Source organism: Vigna umbellata, chromosome 10, assembly GCF_029865625.1.
Source record: "Vigna umbellata cultivar VRB3 chromosome 10, Vumbellata_1.0, whole genome shotgun sequence".
NCBI classification, from domain to species: Eukaryota; Viridiplantae; Streptophyta; class Magnoliopsida; order Fabales; family Fabaceae; genus Vigna; species Vigna umbellata.
The window spans coordinates 20,022,747-20,034,176 of record NC_142174.1 but is presented as its reverse complement, the minus strand read 5'-3'; positions in this window follow the sequence as shown (position 1 = coordinate 20,034,176).

The following is an 11,430-nucleotide window of genomic DNA, read 5'->3' as shown; positions in this document are numbered from 1 at the left end:
TCCACTGAAACCACGCAAGAGCAGGTCCGTCGAGGTAGAATGACGCAACAGTGATCCGTTCTTCCTCAGGTGTGGAATGATAGTCAAAGAACTGAGAGATCTTGAAGATCCAACCATGGGGGTCAGAACCATCAAAACGGGGCACATCCAACTTGAGAAAATGCCGATGATTAACTGGTGAAGAAATTGGAAGAGGAGAAGGAGGTGGAGAAGGGGGATGGTTTTCCAGGGCAGAAAGACGGAGATTTAGGTCATCCATCTTGGAGATGACAAGAGACATGTTATGGAGCATCTCATCCATTTTTTCTGATTGGGTCTTGCGAACGGATTCCGCCATCGAAGAAAGCAACGAGAGAACCAAATGATGAGATATGGGAAGAGCTTTGTATTCGAGGACAGAGAGAACTCCTGAACAGAAAAGGGAAGGAGAAAATACTTTTTTTATATCCCTCAAAACATAAATTACAATCGTATATAACCACCCTCCAACACTATTCCCTAATGGGTAACAAACATGCACAATGCAACAGTTTCTAGAAGTTTGCTGACTCAATATCTAATAATGAATAAAATCATCCCAGCCTTTGGGCTTGTGAGTCACACGTTTGGGCCTCTCCCTGTTAATGATACTAGTGCCTGGAGGAGTTACTGCAACATTAAGACTTGATATTGTTGTGTTACATGCATGTCTTGATCTCTAAAAACACTATTTAGCATGGCATCTTACTTGATATCTAGAGTATTGACAATATTAGTTCTTCCACTGTAAAAAATATGTCCATGAGGAAAGTCATTCATCCTATAACAAACTTCAAATGATTCTTTGATGCATCAAGGAGGATGCATAGGAGCAGATCCGTGAGTCTGGATGAAGCAATCAGCTCTGCTGCAATTGAAGAATCAATGGAACAGTGCTTGGAGAATTTGTAGCAGAGAATGCTCTCTGTGTTGGCTGGATTAAGTGGAATGTGTGCAGCGGATTGAAGGGATTAGATGAAGTGAAATGGAAGTTGACTTGAGGGAATGGTAGGCTATCTCAGGCGGCTTCCACAATGAAAGAAGATAGCAATGGAAAAGCAAGCAAGCAAAGAGGACTTTCGGACGAGAGAAATTTACAAAGTGCAGAATTCATCTTCTATATATTTCCAAAAGTCATATACATGCTTATCCTAGTAGCTTATATAGCTAACTTTCAGCTCCATGCAATGCAATGTATGTGAAGTAAGGAGATCCACAAAATACGGATCAAGTGCCACCTTACCCACATGTGCAAAATGTGATGGTTCTTTTAGAAGCCATATTATTCACGTGGCTTATTACATATGCGCATAAGGAATTGAAATAAGCTAATTCTACCCCTTAGACTACTATGCGCACACCCCCCATGTGCCAAAGTCCACTTTTACCCTTCTCCATGTTTTGGCATCTTACAAGCATCTTCTAGGTCTCCAATCTTCCATCCAAAGATAACAAAGAGGGTTTGGCCTTTGGGAGAGTACTCATCTTGTAGCTTCTTGATCATCCCTCTTGTGATAGGTCCAATGGTGCTAGGCCTTCTTGTATCATCCCCTCCCTCTTGAGAGGGATTTGCCCTCAAATCCATAGGATCGTCATCTTCACTTGCATAACCTGCAAAAGGTTTAAGGTCAGATACATTGAAGGTAGCATGAACACCATATTCAGGAGGAAGATCAATTTGATATGCATTGTTATTTATCCTCCTTATCACTCTAAAAGGTCCATCTCCTCTAGGATTGAGTTTGGATTTTCTTAGTTGAGGAAATCTTTCCTTTCTAAGATGAACCCAAACTAGATCACCTTCATTGAAGATTAACTCTTTCTTGCCCTTGTTGTGTTGGTTGGCATATTTCTCATTTTGTTGTTGAATTTGATTTTTAACCTTGTGATGTAATTCTTTGACAAACTTGGATTTAGATACCCCATCTTGATGAACAAAATCAATAGCATTTGGAAGGGGTATTAAATCCATGGGTGTTAAAGGATTAAAACCATAAACAACTTCAAAAGGAGACAATTTAGTAGTTCCATGAACTACTTTATTGTAGGCAAACTCAACATGAGGAAGATACTCATCCCAAGATTTGTGATTACCTTTTAGAACTACCCTTAGTAAAGTGGAAAGAGATCTATTTACTACCTCAGTTTGACCATCTGTTTGAGGATGGCAAGTAGTAGAAAAAGATAACTTAGTCCCTAATCTAGACCATAAGGTCCTCCAAAAGTGACTAAAAAATTTTGTATCTCTATCCGAAACTATTACCTTAGGTAGACCATGAAGTTTAACCACATCTCTAAAGAATAACTTTGCAATGTTGCTTGCATCATCTACTTTGTGGCAAGGTATAAAATGAGCCATTTTGCTAAACCTATCTACCACCACAAAGATAGAATCAAAACCCCTAGAAGTTTTGGGAAGACCTAACACAAAATCCATACTTATCTCTTCCCAAGGGGTGGAAGCAACATTCAAAAGGAGTATAAAGTCCATGAGGCATTGATTTAGATTTAGCTTCTAAACAAGTTATACACTTAAAGCAATGCCTTTGAACATCCCTTCTCATGTGAGGCCAAAAGAATTTTTCTTTCAACATGCCAAGGGTCTTTTCTACCCCAAAATGTCCCATTAATCCTCCCTCATGTGTCTCTTTGACAAGGAGTTTTCTATGTGAACCTTGGGGAATGCAAATTTTTCCTTCTTTAAAAAGATACCCCTCTTTCACATAGAATCCTCCTTGAGGCTTATTGAGACATTCCTCATAGATATGAGCAAAATCAAGATCTTGTGAATATAATTCAAGAATGTTATTAAATCCAAGAATTTGAGCTCCCAATGTGGCTAATAGATTAATTTTTCTTGACAAAGCATCAGCCACCACATTGGATTTTCCTTTCTTGTATTTAATAACATAAGTGAATTGTTCAATGAATTCCAACCACTTAGCATGCCTCTTTTGTAACTTGTGTTGACTCTTCAAATACTTAAGTGATTCATGATCACTATGAATGATAAACTCCTTGGCAACAAGGTAATGTTCCCAAGTTTGAAGAGCCCTCACAAGTGCATAGAGTTCTTTGTCATAGGTGGGGTAATTACAAGAGGCACCATGAAGTTTTTCACTAAAGTATGCAATTGGGTGTCCTTCTTGTAATAATACTGCACCTATGCCAATTCCTGAAGCATCACATTCTAGCTCAAAAGTTTTGGAAAAATTTGGCAAAGCTAGAATGGGTGCTTGTGTGAGCTTCTCTTTGAGTAGCTCAAAAGCTTTTTGTTGTTTATCCCCCCAATGGAATGTAACATCTTTTTTCACCAACTCATTGAGGGGTGAAGCAAGACTAGAGAAGTTAGGAACAAATCTTCTATAAAAGCTTGCCAACCCATGGAAGCTCCTTACTTCTCCTACATTCTTTGGAGGAGGCCAATCTTGGATGGGCTTTATTTTTTCTGGGTCCACATGAACCCCATTTTTGGTGACCACAAATCCAAGAAATATGACACTATCAACACAAAAGGTACACTTGTCAAAGTTTGCAAACAATTTGTGTGTTCTAAGAATTGTTAAAACAACTCTCAAATGATTTTCATGAGTTTGCAAATTTTGACTATATACCAAGATGTCATCAAAGTAGACAACTACAAACTTCCCAATGCAATCCCTAAGGACATGATTCATAAGTCTCATGAATGTGCTTGGAGCATTTGTAAGACCAAAAGGCATAACTAGCCATTCATATAATCCAAACTTGGTCTTAAAGGCAGTTTTCCATTCATCACCTTCTTTAATTCTTATTTGGTGATAGCCACTTTTTAAATCTACCTTTGAAAATATTTGTGCTCCATGCAATTCATCCAACATATCATCAAGCCTAGGAATGGGATGTCTATACTTGATTGTGATGTTGTTGATAGCTCTACAATCACAACACATCCGCCACTTCCCATCTTTTTTTGGGACAAGCAACACTGGTACAGCACATGGACTTAGACTCTTTTGAACTAATCCTTTATCTAGCAACTCTTGGACTTGTGTCTCAATCTCCTTAGTTTCTTGGGGGTTTGTCCTATAGGCTGGCCTATTAGGAAGAATTGCCCCTGGAATGAAATTAATTTGATGTTCAATTCCTCTTATGGGTGGAAGCCCTTTTGGAATTTCTTGTGAGAATAGATCATCAAATTCTTTCAAAAGTTTTTGAATGGATGGAGAAAGATTTGAAGTCTTTGAATCACTAGATGTGCATGTAAGTGTCCCTTGACAAAGAAGAAGATATGAAGGTTGCTCAACTTAAAGTGTATTGATTAAAGTCTTTTTGTTTAAAAGGACTTCATGTTGAGTGACCTTAGGTGGCACACTTGTTGCTATACCTTCCTTTCTTTTTGACTTTTTCTTTTGATCATGTTCTTGCTTTCTTAAGGACTTCATTTGTGCTTGATCCTTAGCCACTTGGGTAGGAGTCAAAGGATGAAGCACAAACTTCTTGTCCTTTTGATGGATAGTGATGGTATTGGTTAGACCATGATGGATAGTTTGATGATCAAATTGCCATGGTCTCCCCAATAACACATGACATGCTTCCATGGGAACTATATCACATAAAACTTCATCTTGGAAGTTCCCAATGGAAAATACCAACTTCACTTGATTCTTGACTATTATATCCCCATCTTCATTTAGCCAATGAAGTTTATAAGGTTTTGGATGGGATATAATATCAAGCTTCAACTTCTCAACCAACCTTGTGCTACAACAATTGCAACAAGATCCACTATCAACAATGAGAGAACAATGATTTTCTTGAATTTTACATCTTGTGTGAAAGATGTTCTCTCTTTGTGATATGTGTTCAAGACTTGGTTGGTTGCTAAGTATCCTTCTCACCATGAGAAGTTGCCCATCATCAGCATATATTTCCTCTTCCCTCTCTTCTTCCTCACTCTCACTTGTACTAGTTGGGGTGTCACTTTCACTACTATAAATGTCCTTGCCTTTCAAAATAATGTTTCTTTTTGTAGGACATTGAGTAGCTACATGACCCCTTCCTAGACATTTGAAGCATTTGATTTCACTTGTTCTGGTCTGTGAGGGTGTTTAATTCTTGGGTCTCTCTTCTATTTTGGCTAGAGGTTTAAATGGCTCTTTTTCTTTAAAAATTTTCTTTTCAAAAGTAGGTTGAACTTGAATTCTTTTAGAAGAAGATTTTCTCAAGTTTTGTTGTTCTACCTTTATACACATTTGAACAAGATCATTCAAATCTCTATAAGGTAGAAGTTCAACCCTATCTCTTATGTCAAAATTGAGCCCACTTAAAAATCTAGCTAAAGTAATTTCTGGACCCTTCACTATGCCTGTCCTCATCATATACAACTCCATCTTTTGTCTATATTCCTCAACTGTCATAGACCTTTGTTGTAACCTTTGGAGTTTATCCATGAGTTCTCTATTGTAGTAGGAGGGAATGTGTCTCCTCCTAAGGGCAGACTTGAGATCATTCCAATAGTGGATGGGAGGGGCTTGATGTCTAAGCCTCTCTTTGACCAAGGCAGTCCACCAGTACATTGCATACCCTTGAAAGCTTAGGGTAGCTAGAGAGACCTTCCTCTCTTCACTTACTTGGTGGCATTCAAACAATTGTTCTACCTTCATCTCCCAATCAAGATAAGCCTCTACATTGTCCTTCCCATGGAAGTGAGGCAACACAACATTGACTTCTTTAGGGGGTGGAGGTGCATGAGAATTTCTCCTATGCTTTCTAGAAGTAGAAGGCTGATGAGGGTAATAATCACCCAGACTCATGGTCATCCCTCCCTCTTGAGAGTTGTCACTCTGACTTCCCCTAGACTTACTTTTCCTTATCATTCTCAACCCATCTTGAATAACAGCATTTTGAAGCTCTCTATTGACTTTCTCTTCATTCATTTCTCTTCTTATTTCCTTGAATTCATTAACTAAAGTTTGAAGAGAAAAATGTTCTTTTTCACTATCACTAATCCTAGGAGAATGCCTTCTAGACATTATGATGGACTTAAATGTTATTCTTGAAGTAAAGACTAGAGATTTTCACTTGAAGCAATATTCCAGGTAAGGGAGGTGATTCACTAGGAATGCTTAAGTACCAAGCCTTTTCCTTGCCAAATATGCTTCTTGCTACTTACTAGAGTCCTTAGATCAAAATCACTCTTAAATCCACTTAAGTCTTAAAGACAACAAAGAAAAACACAAAGCAAAGAAAGAACACAACCTAACTCTAAATTCGGACCCCTAAGAGAGCTTCCTATTCGCACAAGATATATGTTATCTAGTTGAAAATTGGAAAAACCATTAAAGTGAGGTCTCCTAGGTGAGGCTTAGACTTTGGATCTAAGACACACTCACCGACTACTCAATTTTAGGTTGTGAGACTTCTTTGAGTCTAGTTACAAATGAGGGAAGAGCACTTGTGAACTCTAGCACCTCACTTGCTTAGATTTGGAACTTACAACCAAAGAAACCAAAGGAAATTACAAAAGAAATTTGGTAAATTGTAAGAAAAAAATGTGAATTGGCTAAGGGAAAGATGTGTGCAGCTTTGGCTTCTCAAAACAAAGAATGAACTATGCTTAATTCACAACAATCCTCTCAGCTGCAAGTGATCACTCAAGAACACAACTCTGCACTTCTAAAGTGTGCTGCAGAATTATCACGGTTTTCCCATCCAAAGTCCCATCTTCTTGTCTTTGCTCCTCTTCATTGAACCTTCTTTGATGCTTCCAATCGTGATACACCTTCTGAGGTATAAACCACCTACCCAACAAGCCAATTAATCACTGAAAATATCACCTCAAATGCTGTAATTTTCACAACCAAAAGACAGCAACACCAGGAAATTTTTCAAACAGTTGGTGTGCAGAATGTAGAAAAAATCGAAAATCAAGCAATGAAAGGAGTTTCAAACACGGTGGCACCTCAAATAGATCCTAAGAATGGTTCTAGATTAGATTTAAAACACAAGAAAAGACTTTAGATCAGAATCACACACGAATTGGCTATGCATTAAAAATTGACAAAACTGTTTGATGAAATGCCTGAATGAGTTGCACCAGATTTTTGCACCAAATTTCTGCACCAGATTTTTATACACTTCAAACTTTCGAAACTGATGATGCAATGGTCCTAAGTGCCTTTTAACATTTGTAATATCTCTTTTGAATTGTTATCTTAATATTTTAAATGGACTATGGCTTTTACTGCATCTAAAAATGATGAATCAAGCAAAGTAATGCAGTGCAGAATTTGACAGAAAAACCAGCACAGTTTTGCAGCAGAGTCAATTTTTTTCAATGCAGAAAAATAGACCAAATGAACAGTACTGCACCTAGTTATTTTCCAATTATTCAAACATGTTTTGATGATGATTTATGACTTGTTGGAACTAATTGGATACATCAAAACTATATAAAACAGAAAATCACTACTGCAGTACCATATTTCAGCTAAATTTAACAACTAGCATGGTCAAATTTTGATTCAAAAGCAATTCTGATTTGAAAACAGCAAAGAGGAGTTAGAAATGGTATTTGAAAGTTGCACAAATGCAGAAATTCAGTGTTGATGATGGTTAGCAATGATCTAATACTAACCACACACAATTAAGCAGAATTTTCTCAAGGAGACACATGCATCTCGGCCAAATGCTTGGAACATGACAAACTATTTGGAATCAACTCATTTCATCTTCCAAATGGTTCAGACAATGGATCATTCAACTGCTGTTCAATAGAACAGTGCACAAGGCTATATGAACAGCAGAATTTTTGTTACAGCAGTACACTTTCTGGAAAACAGAACAGAAACCATGCAAATCTGAGTTTGGTTGGCAAAAATTTAAACACCTGAGCTCATCTCTTGATTGTTCATTGCTCTTAATTGGTGTAGCCACATCCAACACTTTCAGAACCGTAAAACTGGGTTAAAAACCAGATTTGATGACAGAACAGCAAATTAACCAAACATGACTAAGACAACACCAGAAATGATGTTTAAATGGTAAAATAGACTCAAACAAGCAAAGACAGCCGAATAAAATGAAGGAAAACTCAAGCAAAGACAGCTAGTAGCCAATGAAATTAAGAATAGATCCTAAACACAGCAATAATTGATGAAAAACAGCGCAGAATTTTCAGAAACACATCAAGAACAACCATGAAATTTTTGACAGCAAAGAAATGGAAGAAATCTGGACTTATCTCACGGTTCTAACTTGAACCTAGGCTCATGATACCACTTGATGCATCAAGGAGGATGCATAGGAGCAGATCCGTGAGTCTGGATGAAGCAATCAGCTCTGCTGCAATTGAAGAATCAATGGAACAGTGCTTGGAGAATTTGTAGCAGAGAATGCTCTCTGTGTTGGCTGGATTAAGTGGAATGTGTGTAGCGGATTGAAGGGATTAGATGAAGTGAAATGGAAGTTGGCTTGAGGGAATGGTAGGCTATCTCAGGCGGCTTCCACAATGGAAGAAGATAGCAATGGAAAAGCAAGCAAGCAAAGAGGACTTTCGGACGAGAGAAATTTACAAAGTGCAGAATTCATCTTCTATATATTTCCAAAAGTCATATACATGCTTATCCTAGTAGCTTATAGCTAACTTTCAGCTCCATGCAATGCAATGTATGTGAAGTAAGGAGATCCACAAAATACGGATCAAGTGCCACCTTACCCACATGTGCAAAATGTGATGGTTCTTTTAGAAGCCATATTATTCACGTGGCTTATTACATATGCGCATAAGGAATTGAAATAAGCTAATTCTACCCCTTAGACTACTATGCGCACACCCCCCCCATGTGCCAAAGTCCATTTTTACCCTTCTCCATGTTTTGGCATCTTACAAGCATCTTCTAGGTCTCCAATCTTCCATCCGAAGATAGCAAAGAGGGTTTGGCCTTTGGGAGAGTACTCATCTTGTAGCTTCTTGATCATCCCCCTTGTGATAGGTCCAATGGTGCTAGGCCTTCTTGTATCATTCTTTGAAGGCATACCTTCTTGTTCATTAAAGTCTCAAATTCTTGTTCATAATTTGACGGAAATCCATGTTTGTTAAGTGATAGGTCCAATGGTGCTAGGCCTTCTTGTATCATTCTTTGAAGGCATACCTTCTTGTTCATTACAGTCTCAAATTCTTGTTCATAATTTGACGGAAATCCATGTTTCCTGTAACAAATGGATTCGGTATGACCTGTTTTCCCACAATGACTACAAGTCACGAGTGCAACAACACTGTAAGAACACCTTCTACTACAACTACAAATGAATTCGACCTAAAGTTCTTAAGTTCGTCCATATAATTCCAAGCTTGGTAAAAAAATTCAGTCATCGTGAAATCTCCTTGCTTTAAGGATGAAGCCTCCACTTGCAGCTCTGAAATTCTCATGAGATCTCTTGAAAGGAATATAGATTTAAGATCATTCCAAATTTCTTCTACCTTGTCATCAATGAATTCTAGCTTATTTTTGGCATTTAATAGGACATGAGAAACCAAAGGGATAGCCGGATTCTCACTGGGATGATGATATAGAAAACTATGAATAGAAAAATAAAGTTGATTATTCACTCATGAAAAGAAAGAACAAGAAAAAGAAAGAAACAAGAGAGTTAGAGACGTGCATACCATCTTAGACTTTTTGTAGTTTCTCATACAACAATATGATTAAGTACCAACTTAGACATCGTGGGAATATGATGAATCCAGAGAGAAAACTGTATGCGCAAAATGAGAGCAAACAGAAAATAGAAAATAAAAGAAAACAAATTAAAAAGTCAAGTTTATTCTGAGCAACGAATATTGTTGAATTACCAAAGTGCAAAGAAAGAGAGATGTTTATACAAAAAAGAGACAGAGAGAAACAACAAACAAAAAAACTCGCTTGAGCTGAAGGTAAGCGTGATTAAGGAAAAAAAAAACAAATAGAGTAAAAATCGTAGACGTAGTAAGTGCAAGGACTTGTAGCCAAACAATTGAATTTCTTTTTGAATAAAGGCTTAATACCTCTTTTGATTCCCGGAAGAGTTACGAGTTATGTTTAAAATAATCCTACAATTTTTAAAAAGTAACAAACGACTCAAATTTATGAAAAAATGGGTTAAGATAATATAATGTTTCTATTTTGAATTTTAAGAAAACAAATTGCACATCAGCTTTATCTTCCACCTCCATAAACGTTAGAGTCACAAACCGCCACCGTCAACACCTCAGACCATTGCTAAGGCTACCAACTTCTTCCTAACAACCAGATCACATCCTCCATGTGCCACTACAACAAAACCAAAAAACCACCATCATCTTTTCTGCTAGACTTTCGAAAAAACTCAAACAAAAAGACGAGCTCCTCCACCAATCTCCTCCTTTGAAACCCACAAGAAATCACATAGACGTAAAGAAACCTAAATCGAACCTTATCCATAGCCACCAAGAACCTGCGAAAACTCAATTTCAGATGAACATTAATCGCAGGACAAAAACTCCCAAATTATTTAATTGCGAGTTTCTTGCGAATAAAAAAATGTTCAACCCTCTCACAAAAATCACCCAACCAGTGTCTTTGATTATTAAAGCTAGGATTAAGAAAACTCCAAAGTGAGTACCCGAAGCTCATCATTTTCACCTAGAGACATTTTAGAATGAGGTAATTTTACTTGCTCACAGTTTGTGTGTTTCCATGGGTAATGATCCTTCTAAGGCTATGGGAGAAAGTAATATGGTGGAAGATGGACTGAGATGAAGAACTCATGCAATTTACAAAATTATGATGGCAATCCAAGGAAAGTATTAGATCAAAGTAAAAGCAGAATCTGGAATATGGAAACAAGCACACCTTTCGGGTTAATGACAATGCACACAAAAGATTATGTGAAAGAAGCATCCAGCCTTTATGTGAAAGAAGCATCCAGCCTTTATGTGAAACATTTTGATTTTTCATTGAGGATAACATTTTAGAAGAAAATACCATGCAAAATGGTCATAGTGATCAGAGCAATGTTGCTTACGTGGCTTGTAAACAATATGAATTAGGTCCTACCACAAGTCATACTTATGAAAAGAGGAATGAAGTACAAGAGAAGACTTTAGTAAATAAATTACGAAACAGAAATTTTCATGGTAATATGACATCTAATCCACCCCACAATGAGGTCAGGACACCAATTAATGCACAAGAAACTGATGAAGCAAATACTCCTTTAACTAGTATATCGTTTATGAAACCCATACGCCGGCAGCCACAGCGTATTCCCATTGGCCACCTTCCCGCCGAACATCTCTGCCACTCTCCGATCAAACTCCCCACTATTTCACAGCTAGTTCAGTGCTCTCTAACGTTGAAGAAAATTTGTAAGACAGAACCAGTCACCGTCCTCACATTGTTTTGACCTGTT